The 25,342-nt window shown below is 39.0% G+C and overlaps 1 long non-coding RNA gene across 1 annotated transcript; it reads right to left on the bottom strand.

Annotated features, from left to right (window-relative positions):
- Positions 1-3,124: 3,124 nt before the first annotated feature.
- Positions 3,125-22,436, bottom strand: LOC134418084 (uncharacterized). The gene is made up of 3 exons (XR_010027683.1): positions 22,330-22,436; positions 14,976-15,151; positions 3,125-5,883 (listed from the first exon to the last, which is right to left on the bottom strand). It is a non-coding gene; the product is annotated as an uncharacterized LOC134418084 (long non-coding RNA).
- Between the last annotated feature and the right edge of the window lie 2,906 nt (positions 22,437-25,342).

Raw genomic sequence — 25,342 nt, 5'->3', positions numbered from 1 at the left:
TATGCCACTTGCTCCTTTCCGCCTTGGCCACCTATGAAGGCCTCCTACACTGCCTTATTTTGTGCAGGGATTTCCTACATCAGGGAATGCCCAGCTGCCCTGTTATGGTACAAAGGTGATAGAGAATCATTCCCTAAGAATTTCCAGAATAAATAAAGCAATTCTGTTAAAGAAAATTACAGAAATAACATAGCATTAGAATTTGTCATCTTAATGACTTTGCTTGAACATCACATTTTTCCTTCAATGTGCATTTGACTGGGAAAGGACTTGTTTTGAATTAGTCTGTAAAATCTTTAAGGAGGGGGCTTTTTAGGTTGAAAAAAGAATGGTCTGGAGAACAATACTGAAAATGTTTTATACCATCAGAAAGATCAGCACCTTTTTTTTTATGTAAGAATATTGTATGTAGTTCAAGTCTTGCAATTTCCCATAATGGGAAGACTGAAGTGAGACTGGAATTATTGAAACATATCCATCAGAAGACAAATAAGAGGGGTTATAATAAAAAAAACGCCAAACAATTGTAAATATAATCTCATATTAGTCTGGGAGCCCTCTTTTTGCAAGACCAAATTTGCAATGAAATTTTCATGGCAAACTGAAAATCAGCCCGAGAAAATGTTTTCTTACCCAAGGAGGATAAGACTGTGACACTTGAGACTTCTCCACAATCTTGAAGCGAAGAATAAAGCATAATATTCCAAGTGAGATAAACACAACAACAAAACCATCACCTGTTCTAGTTAATGGTTTTCAAGATGAATAAATTGAGTAGAGAATAAAACCTGCTACTTCATCCTTCATTATGACTTACAGTTAAAGACAGATTTTTTTAGGGGTTAGAGTGCAATTTCATGAGGGCAGACTATCCCACAGCTACCTAGAAAGGATTTGTAGCAGCTAAGTGACAGAACCAGTTGACATAACTTCTTGGGCTAGGCAGGTCTCAAGTATAGTTCTGCACAGCAAAAAGAGGGAGATGTAGGGAGATCCAAATCCTTCTTTGGGCTCACTGAGTGCCCTCCCATTATAAACAACTGTAAAGTTGATCACAACAAATATAGTCAGAAATCAATACTGGGACACAGTGGAATGTCAGTTGAAAAACAGGAAGACAGTGTTAGACCTGAACAGAATATCTGCAAAATGTGTGGGAGAGTTTCAGTTTTTGAAGTGGCTGAAGGCTTGAAGTAACCTCTGAATTTTAATTACCAATGAACAATATCTTGCCTTCCTCTTGAAAGTGTTGTTCTTCATGCCCACATCTTCAACTTTTAAGACTGTAAATTTTCAAAAGGACTGTGGTGTGGTCTGAAGTTGGCAGTTTGAACACAAAGCTTTATTAATGTGCTCTTGTACAAAGCAACTAGAATTTGAGCTAAAAGGTTTGAAGTGGCTTTGGAAGGACTAATGTATATTCTGAGCTGCCTCAGCGGATTCTGACAGCCAGCAGGATTCTGTCTGTTTCTTGTGCTGTTACATGTATCTTCCACCTGTATTTTGAGCACTGAGTACCAAAGCTGGGGTTCTGGCGCCTACCCTGTGAATGTTTCACTCCCTGGTGAATCAGGAAGGCATACAGCCTCCTCACATGGAAAGAGCACTTGGAAAGTTGAGGAATAGAGGTAGTGAAATTTTCCTCAGTGTTTTCACGGGATTCCTTTTTTTAAGAAATGGATTTATGGGTGGAGATGTGAATTTTGAATTCCCTTTGCTTTCTTACCTCATCTAAGCATTGTGAAGATTTACAGGGTAGGAAATTCCTCTTGGATGTAAGAACTGTTAGTAGGAAAGATTGTCTTTCTGCCCTTTCTGTGCACTACTGCTTCAATCAAAGAGTGTTTCCTGGAAGTCCTAGGAACAGACACAGTAATAGCACATGTGAAGGAATATCTGTGCAGTGAATTACCATGCCAGACGTCTCCTTCTGAGCATGAAGAGAAGGACTTGTCTGAGTGAAGGGATCCTCTCCTATACTTCTTTATTCAGAACAAATTACTCCAATCACCTGAGAAATAAAAGATTTCCTTTTTTCTTGTCAAATACAGGAGATCTCATTCTTTGAGTTCTCGAGCTTCCAGTACTGTTTTTTGTTAACAAGTGCAGAATTGCAATTTTTTTGGCCAGGCTCCTAAAGGATGTGTTTTGGCAGACAGACCAGATGTCCTTTGAAGAAATTAGAGGTAGATCCCACACATAGGACTTTTCCCTTGGTTTCACTTCACATGAGTGGTCTTGTGACCTCAGGCTTTGTTGCATTGCATTTTGCTTCACATTGTCAACTTTGAGAAATCAGCAAGATGCTTCCTTGCCTAGTGGATTGATTTTCTAGCTATCAAGCTACAGACAGCACCACACAGCCAGTGTACCAGCTTCTTGTGGGTCAGTCAGTGCTCAGTTTTAATTCAGGGAGATTTTATGGACCTGACAAGCTATTTAGAACATGCACATGCTGAAAGTTTAGCAAAATCACGCCTACTAAACTTGCCTTCTTTCACAGGGCAGTTTGTGAAGAACTGCAAAACACACAGGTAGCACATTACAGTGTCAAGGCAGGCTTCTGAACTTACTGCTGCCACTGACCCATAAGAACACTAAGAGACTTGAATAGCTTCTTTTTTTTGCAGATACCTTAAATGATCATGTGATGGGACTTTCAAATACCAAAGTAATTTTGTCATGCTTTGGGGCAATCTTAAGAAAATTGATAATGTTTGATGACATCTGTGCCAAGCTATCTGCACACAGTGTGTTAAATCTGCAGTAAGAAATGGTCTTACTGGAGATCTTATCCCCCTACACACAATTTAGTCTACAATATATTTGACAAATAGACACAATTCTGATTTTGTAAGGGCAGAAACTGAGTCTGTACAATTAGAGCAAAGTCTTGAGGGCTGTCCCTAGCACAGTCCAGGAAGAACTTAGATTTAACTTTAACTACAGATTCAGAAAAATGGTGTGAGTTTAACTATCTTGAGAAAAACCGATTTAGAAGGGAAGGCATGAAGTGGTCGAAACTAGCGTTCATTAAATTGAGGCTGATGATATCTCTGAACTGGATTCTTCTTTGGATGTCTAGTTCAGCTGTAGGTATGTAGACAAGGACTATAAAGACAAGTAGGTCTTAAAACCAGTATATCACCCATGTTTATTGCATGTCTCAGAGGGAGATGGAATAGCATTGAATGAGTTGTCTTCATCTTACAAATTCAAATTCACAAAATGAAATAAAACGCTTTGCATTCTAAAATCAAAATTAGTTACATAGATTGGAGAAGGGAACATTCATTCAGCAGGAGACTCCAATATAATATTTTGATGTGTGTTTACAGCCAGAGCAAGAATGAGATATTAAAGCTTTTACTGAGCAGAATTTTCCCTGAAAGCTGTTATTGACAGTATCAGAATACTCAAAATTTTTTATAGAGTCCAGACAGGATCACATGATTTGTAAGTCTAAAAGTAATGAGATTTTTGGATTATGTCCTACTGGAAGAAATAACTTTATTCTTTTTACATTTATGACTTTGAGCAGTCCAACTGGACTGAAAGATGGCAGTGGGAATACTCATGGGATGAGAAAGAGTTGTGATCAGAACCACACACAGAGCTGCCACTATTTGCAAGGACTTTGCCCACGTCTCACATGGAAGTATCGCAGATAAGAACTTGAATGCAGTTATAGCTGTATGTGAAAGCTTGAGGAGTATCTTCATGCAGTCTTTGAGTTGTGCTGGTGTGGTTTGTCCTTTGCCTTTATATGCACCAAATTCAGCCACAACTTATTTTAGATATAAAAGCATTACATATTTAGTAGTCAATTTGAAAATATTAGACTTCTCAATTATTATTACATAAAAGATTTTTGAAGAGGCTAATCACCATTATGGACTGATTTTATAAAATCAGCTAATTTTCAGCTACAAAACAGCTCCCAAACTACAACTGGCTTCCAACTCTTAAAATGGCCTAACAAATGTTCTTGAAATGTGCTGAGAGCAATTTGTACTTACTGGGAAGTCTGGTGTAAAAATCATATATGTCTGACAGGCAGTTAAACCTCTGTGGGATGGGAGAAAATCCTGTTTTAATGGAATTCCTCGGAAGTATCCTATAGCACTGTTCTATTCAGTTTTCATACAGCTTTGCTTTGCTTCCTTTTTCCTCGTTCTTCTGAACCCCTAGTGCTGAGACTGCTTCCAGACATTTATCCTCACACTCACTTAGTCTCAAGGGAAATTATGCTTGTGGTTGGTCCACATATATTTCTCATTTAATACCAATTTTCTTACCCTGCACCATCTTCGTCTTCATTGCATCATTCTCAGAAAATTACTGTCCCCCATTTTCTCAATGCATTTATCAGCCTTGATATTCTTTGCTAGTCTGTGGGAACCACAATTCCTCCCATAGTGGTGTTGCTTCAGATACACAAGCAGTCTGTATTCCACCCTCATTCAGATTCTGTCCAGATGCATCCACCCTAATCTTTTGCTTATCTAATGCAGGTCCTTTGGGCAAAGTCTGAAATGAGGCTAAGAACTCAATGACTGGAAAGGTGCCAGCATGCCTTCCATTCTGTAGTAATTTATCACAGATTTTAGAAATGAAATTTTCCAGCATATAATTATAGAGATGGACAGTATCCATTTATTAGAAGTCCCATGCTCTGGTCTATCAGTTACAGGTGTTGCTGGCTAATGCTATTAAAACATGCACCTGTTATTGCCATTTTTCATGCTATGCCTTTTCACTAGTAATTCCAGTCCCCTTCTCAGGCCCTTGTGAAATGATACTCAAACAAAGCCACAAGTGGTGCAGTTTGACTTTGCTCCACAGCCTGTGTACAGCTGAATGCTCATGTAGGTTTATTTTCTCTGTTCATTACAGCAACTCTCCTTTTAGCAGCTTTAGAGGGTTGCCTGTTCTTGCTCACTGCTAATCAAATGAGGATCGTGCTTTCAAAAGAAATGAGCAGAACATAAGAGTCAGCATATTCAGGTGTCTCCCAGTTTTCTGATGGCTTTGAGGGAATGGCCATGAGAAACTGAAAGGCCAGAGCTGGAAAGTGGAAGATGCAGAAAGGGTAAAAAATTGTTATTTGGAAAAACTGTTGATTGTGGCTTTTCCCATGATTACCATGTGTAGGCAATGAGAAGAGTGTACTTCCTGACAATATGGTTATTTTCAAAAAAATTCACAAACTGACCAATTTAGCAATTTTCAAGTAAACATAAAGAAATCTGAAAAGAGGACACTAACATAATACCTTCTGTAAGAAGAAAGCACTATACAAAGTAACTTTTTTCTTTATAATCCTTGGCTGTGAACTGCAGGCTGTTCAGCGCCACAGCACATCTGTACATGTGTAGACACTTTGGTATAATCCATGACAAAAATCATGCAAATGTGCTTGTTTTTTAAGGTTCTACCCTTCCACTAAGGTATGTTAAGCAATTAAAGTGAAGCCACTGATTGTTTATAAGTTTATTGTTGGTGGCTTTTGTGGAACACATTAAGTATATAGATTACAGAGCATGATTTTTTTTTCTTTAATTGTATGAAGGTCTCAAGTGGATGAATGTGGCTTAAATTAATATGATCTCACTTATTGCCTTTCAAAAGTTTTTCTAGTCTAGGCAGTCTCTTGTCACTGTGGCAAAGTGGGATACACTACAGGTATGTCAATTACCAGAGTATGAAGAGAATATAAACAGAGATTAAGATTCAATAAATTTAACACACATAGAAAAATATTGCGGTCTGCCTGCTGTAATTTTTACAAAATAGGGAGAAAGGGGAAAGATTCTGGGTCTGTAATTTTGGTAAATCCACTATTTTTAGAAGTCTTCCAGCTGTCGCATCCACTTGAGACAGCTAAAACCACAAACAAGAAAAGAAGAAGCAAAATCAGTAAATATTTTAAATGTGAATGGGTGGCTTCTTTACCTTGACAAGAATAATTTTTGCTCCTCTAAATCTTCCCAATTGCTTCACATTTTGCCAAATGTTTTTAAGATCTTCATAGGTCCTCACAAAAGTTCTTTAGGAACTGCTTCTGACTTATTTTTTGTCTTAAGAACTGAACCTTCAAGGTGCTTATCATCCTCAAATTCTGCTGAGACCAGGGATTGGTTACTCTTAGGTTCTTGAAAGACTGGGCCCTATAAGAAAACTTCTTTGATTAGTTAAACTGGTGCTCTACAAGTTGCTGAATTGTCTCCCATTTTGCTTTCTGCCAATTTCAGTACAGGATCACTCTTTACAAATTGGTAGGACCACATTCAGAGCCTTGAAAGAAATTATCTGGTTGCCATGACTGGTAGATTTGATTTTAAAATAATATATCTAGCCAAATAGCTGGCAGACTCTCAAAAGCATTCGTCCTTTTCCAGCAATGGCTTCTGGTTCAAAAATCTCAGTTATCTGCTTTCAGTTTTATGTATATTGATGTTATTTTTTACTCAGTCAATATTTTATTCAGTCAATATTTTATTATTTTAAGAGGAAGTCTGGGTAATTAAAACTATCATGGCTTCATGATCATTAGTGGTGAAACACATCTGTTGACAAGAATTTGTCTCCTTTTTTCACTATTTCAGCTGTTTCAGAAATGCTGATGCTTTTCTTCTGTGACATCAGTGTAGTAGTCTACTACTGTAGTCTGTTAATAAGGGCTGGCTGAAAGTGTCAGATACTCACAATTAAATTGGGCAGGCCCAACTGAAACCACAAACTGCTGCCTGCTTTTTCTGCTTCTTGGCCCTTTTTCTGGAATATAGAAATTCTCAACTATTTCATCTTCCAAAATATTTAGTTACAGCACAGGAGCAAATGTAATATGCTGTGCTGTAATTAGTTTTTATTTCAATATCAATGCAGCACACAGCTTTGAAAAGCAATCTTTTTCATATTAACCTGGCTAGCAGTAGTCACCTTGGACTGCTGGGTTTGGAAACAGTACTCACTTTCACACTGACTGGTAACAAGTGGTCACTACCTTTTTCTCTGTAGTGGCTGCTATGTAAAAAGAGAGTGTTTTCAACCATTCAGGAATGGGAATGCCTGGTTATATGGCCATGTCTACTGCACGATCTTCTGCCTAAATATTCTGGATAATTTATGATTCTTTTGAGGAAACATTTCTGGACTAAACCTTTTCTTTAAAACTATGTGAATTAAACTAGGACAATTTTGCAAAGCTCATATTGGTTAAATGATGGTCTTGTTGACATTTCTGCGGTTTTGCTGGCAGAGCTATTCCTTAAAAGCAGATTAGAATAGAAATTATTTTTTTCCTCTGTTATTGAACCTATTAGAGCTTTGGAGGCTTGATTGTTATGTTTTATATTCTATAATCAACATATTCTTGGCAGGGAATTATCCTGATTAGATTCCTGGGACACATCTGTGATCTGTCCAAAGAACAAGATGAGCTGGCTGTCAAACTGACTCAGCAACCATGCTCATTCTGGACCCTCAGGTCTGCCTGTAAATGTAACCCCATTTCTGCTCTTATATTCCAGTTTCTGTTCGTGGGGCTGAGCATGCTATAGAGACACTCTATGAATGTTTTGAGCTGCAGGATAGAGAGGACAACATCTGGCAGTGTGGAATGATGCTGTGGGTGGATAATGGAACTCTCAATACTTGGTTTGGGGCCTCCTTTTTGCCTTACATCATAAGCATAAGGTGGGTATTTTCACCTTGCTCAGCAGCTAGCAGAGCTACCTGGTTGTACCACAAACCAGACAGGAGGGGTAACAATTTGGCAGTGCTGACAAGAGAAAGGGTAGAGGGAATGAATTTTGGCTGTGACCATCCCTTTCACACAAAGCTGGTAAATGTTAACAAACCATTCAGTGTCAGGGAAAAGCAGAAACATGCTGTAACATAGGTCATCTGACAGCTGGCCATATGCTCTGAGCAGTGATTTCACTTGGCAAGTATGAATAGACCTGTTTCTGGGAACTATTTGGGAATTCATTAAATTAGAATTGATTAGTAGATTTTATCCTTCTTAAACAGAATGTCCCTTCTTAGTCCTTGCATGTTAATGCTTGAGCTGGTCACTAACTGAGATGGAAGTTCCCCATTGGCTTCAGAAGAAGGGGGATGGAAAAAATATTGCAGCTGGATAAAACTCCATTTTATGCATTTAAAACTTAGAGTTTTAAGTTCAAGGCTTGTCTGTGTTTGTTTTCCACAGAACCTAGTGAGAGTGGTTTGCCAGGTGGCTTTCTCTAGGTTTTCGAAAGCACATGCATTTTCTCTCCTTTTCTTCCTCAATAGAGAGTGTCTTCTGTGGATGTAGTGGATTTAATTTTTTAAGTCTTGTTCACGTACTGATACTTCATAGATGGCTGTTCTTTAAATCTCTGATAGTAACATGATATTATGTATTGGGATTCTCATCAGAAGGAATATGCAGACAATATGGTCACTACTGTAACACCCCTTTATTTAAGCCACAATTGCAATTTATAAAATCATTGCAAAATAATAAAAAAATATGGTTGTAAGATAAATACCTTAGATACAGTCCCTAGAAACCACATCTCACTTTAATTGAGAGCAGATGCAATATTGCAGAAGCCTAGGGAATGTTGCAGTTTATATTCTCCCTCCCTGACTCCTGCTAGGGGAGCACAATACATTTTGACTAACATACATCCTGGAAAGTTTGCATGCAAATTTTTTTCTTAAATATAGACCAAAATGAATTTAAAATGTCCTTGCACTCAGAAATGGTGATTAATAGATGCTATTTTCCTATTTCCTTTGTTTCCAATGAAACATTGCCCATACTTTGGGTTGTGCCTTTAAGATTTCCAATTGAATAGGGCATCTCAAGGGAACTCAAGGGAGCACTTGCTTTGCCAAAAATTCACAAGCACAAATAGCAGTGAATTGGGAAATGTATGTCTTTTATCTGGTTCATCTTCTAGTTCAAAGATTTTGTTTGGGCTAGCCTTTCATGTTACTTCTTTATCATTACTTCTGGAAAAAAAAAAACCCCATGAAGTCATACAGTGCTCCCAGAACTCATATCTCTATTGAAACAGGCATTAGAAAAAAGAAATAGTAAGAACCTGGTATTTTTCAGTCCCACTTGTTTAACTGATGAGAGACTATAATATATCCTTAGCTTGAAAATACTCCTGTGTGCATTTTTGGAGACAGAAACCAGGTACTAAGGAACAGAGGGACAAATAGCTTAATAGTCCAGGTGCACAACTTGCGCTTTTAAGTCATTCTCTCACCCACACCCATATAAACCATTTTATTCTTCTGAAAGGCAAGTCAAATGCACAACCCAATATAACCATTTTAACAGCATCAAAACTGCCTTTGTGTAGCTCTCCTCTCGCTAGCTTTAAGGATTGCCTAAAGCAAATGCAGTTCTCTGGGGGAACTATCAAGGTTTAGAAACCTTCATAACAGTTGCCAACCAAACACATTCAATTCCTGCTCAGTCAGCTGATTTGAGATAGATTTTATAGTGTAACTGTTTTGAAGAAAAGTGCCGACAACAAGATAGCATCTGCAAGCAGGATACTGCACATCATACAGAATAATGTTAAGGATTGTGTTTACAGGCTAATCCTTGTTCTGTGTATTGAACTAGCAATTTGGAGTGTGGGCCACACTTACTTTATTTATTAAAAAGTCATTGCTCCTCCTTACAAGATTTTTATAAATCCTAGTAAATTATCTCTCCGGATGATTCTGGGAGGCACATCACTGGCATTAATTTATTTTTATTTTCTGTGGAGAAAATGAGGCACAGCAGCTGTACCTCTCACCCATGATCTTCTAGATAATCTGAAAAAGTAAAAGCAAATAAGTCCAGATCCCACTTACTTGAAGCCTCTCTGTTTTCCACGTTAATATTCTGTCTTGCTCTTTAATATTTCAGATTAGTATAGTGTGTAGGAAAAGAGTTCATAATGAGATAGTCTTCCATGGAATTTTTCCAGGGTTCCACCTAGACATGGCATTTTTATTTATATTTTTACAGAAGGAAAAGGTCTCCCTTTCCCTTCCCCAGACCTCACAAAAGTTTCTCTGATGAAGAGATGGGACAACTTGGGAGGTCTGTGTGAAGAACTGCATTTTGCTGGATACACTCCTGCTGTTAGCAAATTGCTCCAATGGGAGGACTAGCCAACTAACTCAGTCAACCTACTAAAATGGATTCCCTATTTTATAGAGATAGATCCTCTCAGTTAACTCATCTGTAGGATTGTAAAAATGAGGGACAGAGAGACAGAGCACCTACTACATAGGAGGAGTAAACAAAAGCTAATGGGAAAGGTTTTGTTAGCTACCAACAAAGACTGGTAATTACCTGTTTGCTGTTTGCTCTACCTCGGTTTTCATGCTTTCCCTGTCTCTCCTCAGATTCTGATTTTGATTCTCTAAACAGAAACCAGTTCAAAAAGTTCCACAGGGAGCAAAGAAAGAACTCCTTGCAGATTACTGCCAGTATTGTCAAAGAGAAAAAAAAGTACATGCAAACCCCACAAAGTATTCTCAGGAGACCCTCATCAGTGTTTGCGTTTTACCTGAGTTCTGTGAAATATGAATCCACTGCTCTTCACTGCTACCTGTACAAGTCAGAAACTGCCCAGGCAACTGGAAAACTTGGTCCTAAGTTACAGGCTTTGACTGGATGTTTCCTTCTGTCAGCTTTGGCAGACTATGAAAGTATACTGACTTTTGGAACAGCAAGTTCATCACAGGACAACCACACTCTTTCTTTAGAAAGAGCAATGTGTAATTATAGTTGTGTGGCTTTTTTTTCCTTTATTGTAGCTTGTCAAAGTGACTGATAGTTTGAGCAAATCTAAATTCTGAGCTATAAATGCAAGAAAGCGGGGCACAGATGGGTAATTCTTTGGAAGGTCTGTCAGATGGGAGATCCAGCTAAGGCAAATGGCAAGATAGGAACTGTTTATTGTGTCTTTTTACAGGCTGTATGCAGTAGTGAATAATGCTGGGAAGACAAATATGATGCTTACTCTCTCAGTGTAACTGAAGGTTACTCAAATGTGCATGGATTTTGCAATATGACTAATGTGGTAAACAGCTAGGTAAAGGAACTGATTGTTGTAAGTTTCAGACCATGAACTTAGCAAGCACAAATAAAGCAACCATATGGTTAATCCATATATATTCAGTGTAAAACAGTAAACAAAGACTGAGAGCTGTAGAAATACAAACCCTCATCTTGTGAAGCTGAACTTATTCTATTGGAAGTTATCAGTGGTTGATCTAAACAATTAAGCACAAGGAACATTATATGCCAGTAAACTGACATGAAGCTTCCTTCTGTTTGGGTTTGTAATCCTTCATCAGTCAGTGACCTTTTGGGGGATGGGACTGTACTCCACATCAATATGCATGTTGCTTAGTTACTTTCTGATAATTTTAAAGCCATGGTACAGCAGTTCTTGTCAATGTTTCCAGCAACATCACTGACATCACTGAAAAATGGCAGCCTATGATGCTAGTATATGATTGTTAGCTCTGTAATGAGTACAGCTATCCAGGGCTGGAGTGGGATAGAAGAGACTAGTCAATGTTTCATCTCAACAGCAAAACAAGAAAGAAGGAAAAAAACCCCACTGGTATTTTCTGTATTCTTTCTCTAAGGGTTGTGCAATGGGAAAATGTAAATAAGAATCTAAGGTCAAGCATGACTTCATTCCAGTGGTAAGGAAGTTCCACTTGCTGTTTTCAGTACAGGTGCTGTGGTCTAGGTAAGGACTAGTTGACATTAACTTAGAAATATGAATGGTCTTGACAGACAAGATGACCACTCAGTATTTCTCTCTCTGTGCTTGTTTTAAATTATTTACTTCATTTCTAGCCCTGTTAAAGGATAGCCCTGTGCATCTGAAAAAGCAAAGTTTATGGCTTTCCCCTGGCACAGAAAGAGGTGTCCTATTTTTTTCAGTTAGATGCAGCTGAGGAGAGCTTTCCAGGGCCATACGTCTGTAAGGACAATTAGTTTGTATTTGTAGTGGCTCCATGTCCTTTTCAAAGCTAGGCTAAAATGGAACACTGGAATGAGTGAGGCTCCCCAGCAGACCAAGTTCATGGCTCTGTGGCAGGCTGCAGGATACCTATGGTACTGAAAAGTGCCTAGATCTGAAAGCAGATCAAATGTCAACCTGATCCATATGTGCAAGCTTGAACTGGTGTGTGGATACCCACATGTACCAAATAACAATCAGCAAAATTAGACAAAGTCCAAGGATAGATAATTGAACAATAGACTTGTTATCCATCTTTCCATCTGCTGTGATATGCAGACATGTTAGTGAATTGTCTTTTCAGTTCATATGTCTGTCTCTAATTATATTAGTATAACTCCAAATGGTCTAGAAAGAGATGGAGTGCAAGGAGCCTACAGTTGTCACCACAAACTCACTTTATGTCCCATCAGAATGCACACCTAGTTTCCCCTGGAAACAAAATTAAAATAACTATGTCCTCTGAGACCAGGCACAAATATCTTCATAAGGGACTTCTACAAGAATATTCTATTTGGTATTCCATGCAAATTTGTAGAAACACTTAACTCAGAGTTCGAATGTCTCAGACTTTTACTCTGTTTTGGTTTCACAGCGCTTGTCAGATAATAGTGCTAGACATTACCATAAGAAGGACAGCACTGCTCTTCCATTAGGCATAAATCTGAGGCAAATCCATTGGTGTCAGAAGTTTTAGCCTAGATTTAGTTTAGTATACACAAGAACAGAATCTGTATCATAAGTCTTATTTTTCTTTTGATATAATCCAGCGTATCCGGAAATAAGAAAGCCATATCAAGCCCCAAATCAAGTTTTTAAAGATATCAGCTTTCTTTTACAGTCTGGGTGGCCCTCACCATGTCTGGGAAAACATGAACCCAATGGCCCTGGTAACGCATCACCTGCTTTTTTCCAGACTGCTGTAATCAATTTGTCTTTATCCACCACATTACCAAAAGACACTATTAAAATTCGTATCTGTGTGTTCTCCCCAGAGGGTAAACCATCAGAGATCCCCAGGGTTTTGGAGGTTTTGTGGAGATGCAGAAGGCTTTAATTATGCTTAAAATAAGATCAAGTTTCTTCCCTACAGTAATTTCAGATACTTCTACCAGATTCCTGTAGGGCTATTTTGCACTCTGAAAACTTGATCAATTATCAGCCTCACAAATTACATCTTTTGTTTACATTTTTCTAGAACATCAAAGAGTGTTGCTTTATAACAGTGTTCCCAGGCTTAAATAATGATGTTTCAGTTTTTTGCTTAAAGACTTATGATGATCTCTCCTGTAGACTCTGGAATGGTTTCGGCCTGAAGGATCTTACTTGCATTTAGGATTATTTTTAAGATACTTGGTATTCTCTAAGAGTTGAATCCTGAGGTTTTTCCTCAGGCAAAACTGTTAAAACAAATGGAGTTCTACCAAAGGAGTGGAAGAATAAGAATCAAGTTAAAACTTTAAATTTTGGCCCCAAGATGTTAATATCTTCTAAACTGTCAGGAGAGGAAGTATTTTTTAATCTAAGGAATTTATTCCACTGTTCTAAAACCCTTGGCAATGCAAGTGAAGGAAGGAGACTCAGTTCTTCTTGCAGATGCCTCTCTCTGCAAAAGAGATAAGACAAACATGCAAAAGAACATATCTTCGGGCTACCATTCCTCTGATTGAATTTGAGGCATCTTCTTTAAAAATAATATCTCAGGAACATGAGCAGCATTCCAGAAATAAATAAAAGTGTAAAACTCATTGGAAAGGGGAAACACGTGTTAATACTAAACATGAAATGAGACGTGTAATGAAGGATTTGCTTTCAGAGCAGAGCTGCCAGTAACTCTGCACCTGTGTCTGTCTACCTGTTTACTATGTGTACTTGTCCATCATATCTCAGAGTATTGTTCTGTGGAAATCCATGAGAACACATGATTGTTGTTTCCAAAAGGCAATTCTTAGTCTTCAAACACTGTAAAATTTCTTAGAGGAAATTAGCACATAAACGTGGTTTGGCTTGTCTTAATATTCCATTTTAATAACTTCCTACATCTCCTTTTAATTACTTTTTGAAACATCATATTTCTTGTATCTAATAAGTGTTTCTTCAGTGCGTATTGTTCTATTGTTTTCAATGTGAAAAAAAAGTACGTTCTATTACTGGAGTTCCTACCCATGAACACCGACCACTTGAATCCCATTTTGCCTCATTCATACTGTTTCCCACACTCTCCTGCTCTGTTTACTACAGGGTTCTGTATTTCTCCACCTGCCCTCTAAAGTCTTAAGTGACAGCTAAATTGGGAGCATCCATATGCACTGTTCTAAGAGTATCTAATTAAGCCTGAACATACGCCCTGTGAGTGTTGATTATCCTCTGGTCTTCCTCCTCCTTTTTGCTGGGAACAGTCCCACATTTGACTTTCTCTACCAGACAAACAGAGGAGTTTTGCAGCACATTTGGAAGGTGTTCTGAATGACCAGCCAATCATCTGAAATTATTAGATAAAGGGCTATCAAATACACCTGAATTCTGCCAAACTTTCCTTCTTTTGGAATATTCTGTAGACCTCCCTTAGCTATTTGTAGGAGCCTAATTATTTTCTAGATTTTGTTCTTTCGAGTATGGTTGAAATTAGTGGATTGTTTCCTTAGAAGGACAGGCTTAATATCATTGCTAGTGGAGTGCCATCTATTTTTTAGGATGTAGTGGAGTTTCTTTTAAAAGCATACAATTCTGAGAAGGTTGTTCTTCCCACAGAACAAAATCAGTTATCAAATCATGACATCAGAATCAAATTATCTTTCCCAAATATCCCTGTATTCTGCTGTCTTCCCCACACTATCCCTGTATTGAGATTACAGAGTCCCTGCAAACTTAGCAGAGCCATGCAGCTTGCCCTAAATGTTAATGTAATGCAATACAAATAGCACTTACCTTCAAAACTAAGATGGTTTCAGTTGATTTCTCTGATGACTGCAGCAGTGGCAGAATGTTGCAAAAATAGTCTGGTAGTCACTTTAGGATCAAAACTCAGATGAATTTCAACTCCTTATTCCTTGTTTCATTCGTTTCCCTCTTGATTCTACTTTTCAAATCTATACAGCCTGATACTGCAAAACAAAATTCAAAGTGTCAATATATGCAGCCTGCTGATGAGACTCTAAAAAGAACTGGAGTATTCTGCATTCTGTCCATCAAAGTACATAATCTCCTTCTTAATTTTAGGCATGTGAGTAACTCCACTGAAAAGAACAGAATTACCTACTCAGCTGGGTCCTGGCCAAAGCACTGAGCCTACGAAGTATTGAATTCTCAGTGAAAATAAGCTGTCTTGGTTGGAGTGAGAGAGACTTTTGGAAATAGGAGAGTATTATATTTCATGCAGCTCTGTTATTCCATTATTTAGTTATGCCAATTAATGCATGAATGTTCCATCAATTTTTAATTATTTTTTTTACTTCACACAAAGTTCATGCATTTAGGAAAGTGTTCAATCTGTCAAACAGTATAATTCCAGATAATTATATTCTGTTTTAAAGGACATACACCCTTGCAATAAACCAACATTCAAACATCTGGCATCTAGATTTTTGGGATTTCTTTACAATTTACACTCCAAGAACCCTGCTCAATTCAATGGAAGCATCTGTACTGATGTTACTGCACAAATATTACCTTATATGTTGTCAGAAATCAAAATACAGTTACTACTTCTCCAATTCTAATATGGATGTAGCACCTATTCTAACCTTTGGTAAATATAAGATACTCTGTTATAAAATAATTCTATATGAAATTGTGACTTTTAGGCTTCTATTTAAAACATTGATTACTAGACTGACAGAAGTTTAAACCTTTTGCTTTGAGGATGAAGAAAAAAATCTAACTTTCTGTTTTTTAAATTCAGAGTTCATATTTTTGTAGAGATATTTATCTTTACAGACTATACATTTAGACACTAAAGATTGTGTATGTCGAGTATATTTTACCAGTTCTTGTTTGGAGTGGCTTGCTTTTGGCTATTTTGTAAAATATAAAAATGTGGACCAAAATCAAGTAAATATATCCTGGAAACACCTTCCCACATTAAAACATTTATCTTTTTCCATAAATATGGAATATTGTCTTTCAGTGGGTAGGATAAACAATATTCTGCCTCAATCTATGTAAAATTTCTGGTGTCCGTTTTAACCCATCAGGTAATGTAGAATTTAATTCTACAGGTGAGCTAAGAATCAATATGGCATTATTTGTTATACATATTCAGTCACACAGAAATATACCCAGGAACTGCCAGTGGTCTTGTGTGTATTAAATTGCTATATAGAAAAGCTATTTTGGATAATATGAAGAGGATTATATTGTGTTAATATGTGGGAATTTTTTCCTTCCATCAGTAAGCAAAATAGTTAGGTAGAAGGATCCATGGTACTAAGTACTACTTTAAAAGTGCAAGAAAAAGTCCTTGAAAAATATTGTTAATAAATTCCAAGTTGTCTCATAAGTGGGATAAATGACACAATTTTCTGCATTATGGACAAGATAATTTTCTGTGAAAGATTTCTTCAAAGCCAGCCCTGGAGCTAGTCCAGGAGGGCAGTCTGTTCAGGAAAACAAACCTGAAGAAGAGAGAATTATGAAACATATAACTGGTGCACCACCTCTTGCCCTTTCTACCCATACACTGGAGTCAGTTCTGCATCAAAGGAAAAAAAAATCCTAAGGAAAGTAAATAACTGCTTTTGCTTTGGGAAGTTCTGGAGATTTTAATGCCTTTTGCTGTTGAAAGCAGAGGAAGGAATGATGCTCCAAGGACAGACTACAAAGTTTGGCCTAATAAATGTGAATGGATATACAGGGCTTGATTGTTCTTTCACACCAATGAAACTCCACAGACTGAAATGAGGCACACTAATTACACAATATACTTCTGTAAATGGTTTGTAACTCTGGAGTGAGTGAACTGCAATATAACCTAAGGCACAATGTGCATGTGCAGCCTGGCCCCTCAGGCCTGGTGTTAATAGTAACACAGCTTGTCATCATGTGTTTTTAAATTTTTAAATCTAAATAAAATATAACACTGCATGTAATAAGTACTTTAAATGGCAGATGTGTAATAAACATCTCTATTTATGACAGACTTAAGCAGCAAAACATAATGAGGTGTGGTTCTGGTACAAATTTTGCTTCAGGTTCACTTTGTACTTTTAACCACCTTCATTAATTACACAGCTAAGATCGTGCCCTGGAGAGCTTTAATTTTCTTGTGATTATATAATGGTCTCTTACTGATATCATTATACAAAAAAATAAATAAGAGATTAGGAATGTTTTCAGACAGAGCTTTTAAGTATAAAGATTTGTTAAACATATTTTTACCAAATCTGAGCGACAACTGAAAATATCTAAAGATGTTTCTTTGCCTTAGGTAACCATGCAACTTTTCCTCTGTGTTTGCACTACCCTTTCTCATATGTATGATTTTTGAATGACTGCCATTACCCTTTTTTCTGTATACCAGAAATGTCTTCATCTTCATAATGGCCCTGGAAGATAGGGAATACTCACATCTGTGTTTTCCTGATAGGGCACAGATTTTCATTCTTGCTTGGCTAAGTGGGAGGTAGGTATCCAAACACTTCCAAGTTGTTGTGTATATGTGGTTTGCCCTAGGTCAGGCAAGAATGAACAGGAATTGTCTCCATTTCCTGAGTTCCCAACTGATGCTATAAGCCCTGGACCTTCCTTTGCACTCCATATATGCACATAGGGGAGGTGGACAAAAAGCAACGCAATTATCAAGCACAACAGGCTTGAAACATGATGACTGTACACTGTAGGAAATAGGTTCTCATCCTCTGGAGTGCCAGCTTTTGTGGCAGGTGGGACAATTTATCAGGCCCACAGCCTGTTCCCATAGCCTCCTTCCCTGGGTACAGCTCTGGAGCGTGTAAGGAACGGGCTGTGTGTCAGATGAATTGTTCTGGCAGCAGCCACAGCTCCCACTCGGCCCCAGCCTTTGCTGATGGCTGCTTGGCTGCTCTCCCATCGCACAAGGGTTGCACGTCTGGGATGTGACAGCAAAATGACCCTGGGCTGGGAGCAGCTGCCATTGCTGGAAGCACTGGGGTGCAGCCGGCCCTGTCGTGGCTCCTGAGCCATGCAGGGAGCAAAGGCAGTGAGGCACAGGCCAAAGGGCTCTCTCTGCTGCTGGGGCTGCAGCTCGCTCCCCGCAGCCCTGTTCACTGGGCACTCAGAACTGGGTGCAACCTGACTGCGCCGGTGTGCAGGGAAGCCGGAGCAGCTGGAGCCTGGGCATGGAGCTCCTGTGCATGGAGCTCCTGCGCTGTCCTGCTCCCGCTGCAGCCCATGATGCAGCACACCTGGCTGGAACCACAGGCACCTGTGTGTTGTGCAAGGTTTTGGTTAGAAAGACTACACGTAGTGACCAGTATACGCTGCACCTCTAGATGGGGACGGGTGTCACACAGCTGGCAACCCCAAATCTTCAGCTGCTTCTCTGTTGCCACTCCACTGGCCAGTCTGTGTCTTTCTGTTCCATACTAGTTTCCCTCCTCCAGGCTTCATTTTGTTGACAAATTTGTTTTGTTCTAGCCATATTATAGTGGTTTTAAGGCTTCAGTGGGCAACATAAGATCTTAAGGGTCTTAGTTTTAACACACATTCACAAAATATCCATTAATTTAACTGAGAATGCTGAATTTACCACCTTTTGGAATACGTACTAAGAATTTACTGTAGTGTAAATAATTTACTCCATACTTTGTGAAAGTAAGTATAGTGGAAAATTATATTTAGCCTCTAATTTCTAAACTAAAACAGCAATATTCTTCTCTGGTGTAATATATTTTCCAGTCATGTGATGAAGAGAAGCATTTTTTTCAGCTGAGCTCACTTAAAGTTCAAAAGATAAATATATCACAATGACAAATTGCAAAATGCTATTCATACATTTAGGTAAAAATGGTTCCCTCATTTGTTTGTATTTCACATAAACTGTATTACTGTTATTTCCAAAGAAAATAGAGCACAAAATAATTCCGATTAAGAATACAAGTATTGTTAATGGACCGAAGCAGAAATTTATCTTAGCTTGTGGGGGGGAGGGGACAGGACGGACGTAGAAACTAAGTACACTGTCTTTGGGTGAGATTAATTCCAGCAGAAAATGATATCCTAATCTCCAGCCCAGGGCCCTAAAGGGTGGGACAAGAGTGGAGTTTTCTGCATCTGTTACGTTCTGTTCAGGGAGGTTGAGAACCTCTCCACATGGGAAAGAGGTCTGAATTTACAGCACTGACAGGCTGTTTTAAGACTTGTCCACAATGAGAAGTTGAAAGAAGTTTGAGAGCAAATTTGCTCCACTCTTGAGACTCCATAGTGGGTCTGGGAGGATGCCCAGCCTGCTGTGAGCATGAACTGGTTTATCTGATGGGCTATGAGGTAGGGCACACTTGCTGGGCACAAAATCAGTCCATGCCTGTCTGTTTGTCACTTAAATGCATCCTCTACATGTGGAGTAACAGTCAAGAGTCAAACACCCACTGCAGCAGGGCTACTGATTTCAATTTTGTCCTGGAAGAGGCATTTCTCAGTTACCTCCTCTTAAGTTCTAGCCACACATTGGGACACTGTGACTTTTTGGAGTGTTTTGGTTAAAGCTTATGGTTTGGCAAATGATGCTTTTCCTGATTTTTCCTTAGATCGCTTATTTATCCATATAACCTGCTGAAGACCCTACAGAGAACGTGCAGGTCTTCAGCAGGCAATGAGCTTTTGGTATAATGGGGTAGGACTTTCTCCATGCAGCTTACCATTGACTGACACAGTATGACTTAGGTCAAAGGATCTACATTTAGAATACAAGTAAAAATGAGTAAGTGTGACAACAATAAACCTGATCTGTAAAATTATATAGCAACAAAAGTGGAATGAATGATATATTGGTAGAGTATCTATAATAGAGGAACATGTTGGGATCAGAAATACTACTTATCACACATAGAAGGTAATGAACTGAAGGTCTATAATGTCAGTGCTCAATTATTTTTATCACTTTTATGTTATCAGTTCAGAAATCCCTTACGGAATTGGTATACCCTGATTTCTCTTTCCAAGCAATTCTAAACACCCTGTCTTGCTTCCAACACATATGCATGTTCTCTCTTTCTCACACACACACACAAAGGATTCTATAACAACAGGACCATTATAGAGAATGATCTAAAACATGTGGACTGCAGCCAATATTTAGATATGGTATAGTAAATTCTGGAAGGTATAAAAAGGAAATAACTGAACTCATTGCAGAGAAAAATGAGCTAGTCTTAAGTAGTTTTAATCACTAAGTTTCATATAAAGCCATATGCAATATTGAAGGGAAAAGGAATAGGGGTAAGGGAGAAGAGAAATCCAATTCCACTGGGATTTGGGATGGGAGTTGTTTAGCATTTTTGTAAGAACCCTTCAGGAGATTAACGAAAACCATTTGAGCAAACATATAAACATGTTTATCAAGCTGTAAGACAACTGTGATCTTACAGCCTTACCATGCATCCCCACAGCTCAACGTGAGCTGAAGTGTAGTCAGTATGCGGCTGCTCCTTCCTTTCACAGACAGCTGTCACACCTGCTTTGCAGGCAGTTCAGTTACTGTGCCCACTCCCTTTGTCCAAAGGGATCTCTGGGAGCGAGAAACAGCCATCACAGCAGTTATCAGGAATGAAGGAAGAGTGAGCCACTTCCTTTCCCCTTTCTCAAAATACTCAGCTGTATCCAAGTTTCTGCCAGATCAGTTTTGTTCAGCATCCCAACACTCTGAGCTAAGCTCTGGTGCTCACCACTACAGCTGGGAGGCTGTGGATTGCATCTCCTCTGGGGCTGCCCCTTTGCCATTTCCCTGGGTGGGTGTGTTGAGCCTCTGCAGATATTCACAGGCACATGCAGTTGCCCAGAATTCTGCAAATAGCTGTGTTCTGTATTTGCATAAGATGTCATGCATGAATTGAAACCTGCTTGTCATTAATCAGAGCTAGAGTTTTTCACTGAGATTTTTGCTGAGCCTAGGTTTCAACATTTTCACACTTGCAAACTGCACTTAAGTAAACCTGACTGCCAGCATCTGTCTGATAAATATTGGTTCAAAAGTGTAACAAATGCCAAACAACACTTCCATGTTTTAGTTAGTGTTGGACATGTATGTAGAAAAAGGATAGAGAGGGGCTTTTTAGAAGTATTAGTCTTACTCAGCAGAGGGCGAAACACCCATTTCACCAGCCTGTTTCATAACTGCTTCCTAAAGTACATGAAAATAAGTGGGACTGATTCTGCCAACTCTGCTTATTCAAAATAGAACTTTACTCCCTCAGAAATCAGTTTGAGTCTTCATGGTGCTACTCTGCACCAAAAAGGCTTTACTTGTTAAGCGGGGAAAAAGCAAAATTCCTAGTGAACTGTAATTCCAGCCATAAATTAAAGAACTGGATCTGCATAAAGAAATTAAATCCAAAAACAAATTACAAAGTTTCCACACATGAAAGCCCAAATTTGAATTACTGAGTGTATGAATCAATGAAGAGACTAACAGAAAACTGACTCTTCCAACACACATCTTCAAGTCCAGAGCCAGTAAGAGCTAATGAGCAGAGGCATTTCTATGCGGGTGATAGGAACACTAGTTTTCTGACGTGAAGTACTGAGTACTTAATACACAAATGCAAAAAGCACCTTCTGGTCTGAAAGAAATCCCATTATGAATGGCAACAGCATGGGTGCATAGCTGTTGAGGTGCAGTGGAAGTGTGTTTTGGCCCATTAGGTGGCTGTGTTGCATTTTGAAGCAGTTTCTAGGTTGGAGAATTGTTACCAAATAATCCCACGTGGACTGATTCCACTGCAGCTGCACCAGAGTTAGCAACAATGGGAACCTTAGTATAGACAGCTTTCAGTTCCAGCAGCCGTTTTCAGCACTGTATCAGTTAACCCTGCTCTGAGGAGGGTTAATTGACACAGTACTGCAAATGGCTGACTAGATGAAAACTCATATATTATGCCTCCCAACATCTCTAACAATTGTGCAGCTGCATTCATATTGGCAATGGTGGGAATTTGGAGGAGGGAAGAAATTCCCCAGTGCAGACAAAGCCTGAGAGCCTTAATATTCTTTTCCGGGTCTTTTTTGTCAGTCACAGTCATGCTTCCCTAAAACATTCTCAGAGCCATCTCCAGGTTGCTGATTATGAAGCAACAGCCACGGTTGGTCCTACCAGCTGGATGAAAAGAGTGGAAGAATGGTGATACAGCCTGGCCCATCTCATAGGTGCACTCAGGGTTCATGTGCCTGCTCTTCTCTCTCTTCCATCCCGAGAGGCAGCACATTCTACAAGAACCAGGGAAAATCACAAATTAACTTTTCCCACAAATGTAGACAGTGTTTGCAAGATGTACTTCTCCTGCACTGCCTGGTTCTCTAGCAGCACAGTATCAGTATTCCCAGGTCCCTGAGTACCCCTTTAACTACATAAGTGTCTTTGGCCTCTCTGGTTAGCCACAGAAGTGGAATACCTACACTAAATACAACCCATCAGACATGGCAGCCTGTAGCCCTGGTAGGCCAAGGCTGTTCCTCTAAGGAGTTTTCTGAGGCAGTGCAGAGCTGTAAGCTTCTTGAAATATGGAGGAAACAGTCAAAAAAATTCTTCTGAATTTTACCATCTGCTCTCCCATTCCTGGCAAGAGATCTCTTTCAAAGTTAAAAAATTGCTGCTTTCTCTGAGCTAAGGCCTTAAACTTACTAACACTGCCCCTTTTTGAGTAGTTTGCACTCCAAGAGAACGAAGGTGGAGGAAATAGGACCTGCTAGAGCAGAACATAGGGGTGTCCTGACTCTGCCCTCCTATGTATGTACACAGTGAGCAGGCATTATGAAGTTGGGGACACACTTCCTATCACACATTTGGCATCACAGACCTTCAGCAGCAACTTGTAAAAAATAAAGAAGTTCTCTCCTTGTGTAAAAGCACTACCAGACTGGTGGAGTTAGTTGTACTTATGTATGGACTATGTTAGGTTGCTATCTATAGGTGACATCTCCCTGTGACCATATAGCATGGTTTCTTCTGCATCCCTCAGCTTCTGAGAAAGGAAACAGATGAAGAAGTGAGCAAGGGAAGCTATTTATTGCTGCTATTTATAATCTCCAAGGCCTATTTAACCTGTATTTTTCTGTCTTTCTAAAAGATACTTTCTTGCAACCTTGGTTCTGATGCAAAATTTTACTGCAGCTATTAGAATGCACAATTTAAAAAATCTCCCCTGAGAAGAGAGGCCAGTGAAACCTCTACAAGCCATCACGCTGATTACAGAATAACAAATGGCCTCTTTATAAGTGTTCTGGGTTAGGTAGCAAAATCTGCACATTCTTTTTCATTGTCTTCTTCTTAATTTCCTAGGAAATTACTCTGATTTCTTTGGATATATCCTGAGTTTAAGACTCATGGAGACTAGAAATCAGGCTAGATTTTATGTCTATAAATTTCCTATACTATTATGAATGGTTCTAGAAAACAAAAAAATATAACCACTGATAATTAATACTTCTGTTAATAGACTAAAGCTTAAATCCCAGACCAAAGTTGGTGGAAAGTAGGTCATGTCTACTCCAGTGACTTTGCAGTAGTCCCTTTGATTAATTATAAAGTTGTATTCACTGGTGTTTGTGTTGAATATTGTGCAAATACAGCTATACTGTCAGAGAATGGATTGGAACAGTGGAAAGAACCGCTACCACATCTGTTTTGGGAAGGAACCTGGAAAAAAATGAAGAGCTGTTTCTGGCTCCTCAGCTTCCATCATTCACTTGAGGAAGTCAGGCTTTCTAGGTTCTGGATGTTGTGTTGCTTACCTGGGTTAAGGTACTCTGTATGTAAATTACATAAGAACAAGTTTTTTGATGAGTCTAGTCAGCTCTGTATCCACAGAGTTGCCATAAGGCAATGTCAGTATCAAGGAACTGATTTATTGTCTAAGCACTTTTATTTAAGGAGGGAATCAGGATAGTTTCAAATAAATGAAAGACACATAGTTGTTTATAGATAGTTTAGATACTGGATACTGATTCTTACGATGGTCAATTTGTAGTCAGACTGTAGAAAAACCCAAACTCCGTTGTGCTGGGCACAGTGCAAGCATCAAGGATTTTCTTGTCCAGAACAGCTTTAAAACAGTGAGCTTAGGAATACTGATCTCATGTGAAAATTATTTGCTTATGGCTGTATGTAAAAACTCTTTGAACGATAGCATTTTTACTAGAACTGCTCAAGGGAAGACTAGTGGTACAATTAATAGTCTATATAGGATGATTCTGTAGAGACGGATTTACCAGTTGCATGTAACACTTTCTTCCAGAGAAATGGACACAGGAATATGCTTTAAAGAGATTAATGGATGTTATAAAAGTTATGTGTTGCTGCACTTTAAAGACTCCACAACCTCCACTTGGAATCCTGATCACATACAGCAGCTTACTCTTTTGATGTACAGAATAGATGTAGGACTCTGTGGATTTCTTCATGGTGTGATGGGAACCGAATATTTTACAAAATGCAGTGGGACTACAAGGCTTTTCTGATAGCTGTTAGATTGAACAGGTGGACTGTGTCTATCTTCCATAGCTGGTTGCTTTTGGGGATGGGAGTGAAGCAGGCTTTGGGATTCTTGTGATTGGATTAAGAACACTTTGGCAATATTTTCAGCCTTAAGAAGTGTTCTAGGATTACTCTTTCTTTAGCCCATCTGTCTGCAGTGTACTTTTTCTATTCCATAGAAAATAACTCAGCTGTCTCCTCAGCACAGTCCTTGCTGGTCAATGACTGCATGTGTTTGATTGTAGTAAGTTTCTGCCTGTTCCCTTATTATTTATCGGTGGACATCAGAATTTATAAGGTGCCAAGAAAACTGGCTGTATTTCGATAGTTTGCATAAGGAGTGTTGCAGCAGTATCTCTGCCCTCTTCAGTATTATATACGATAAAGCAACTTTTCATTCTGAGCGCTCTCCTGCGCTTGTCCAGCCAGCCCCGAGTAGGGGAGAAAGGATGTCACCAGACAGTTACTACAGGGGTGGCTGTCAGCCAAAGGGCAAGACCTTGTGAGAGGAGTGGGGCTGGAGGAAATGCCCAAGCTGCGCATGAAGCCCAGGTGTGAACATTTTTGGGGGGGACGCACAGACAGGGGGGTCCTCCCTGGCCATCTCCTTGTGGCCACAGTGGAGGGGCGCCTA

Source organism: Melospiza melodia, chromosome 4 (genome assembly GCF_035770615.1).
Source record: "Melospiza melodia melodia isolate bMelMel2 chromosome 4, bMelMel2.pri, whole genome shotgun sequence".
Taxonomy (NCBI): Eukaryota; Metazoa; Chordata; class Aves; order Passeriformes; family Passerellidae; genus Melospiza; species Melospiza melodia.
Note: the sequence above shows the minus strand (reverse complement) of the source record. Positions and strands in the feature narration are given on the sequence as shown.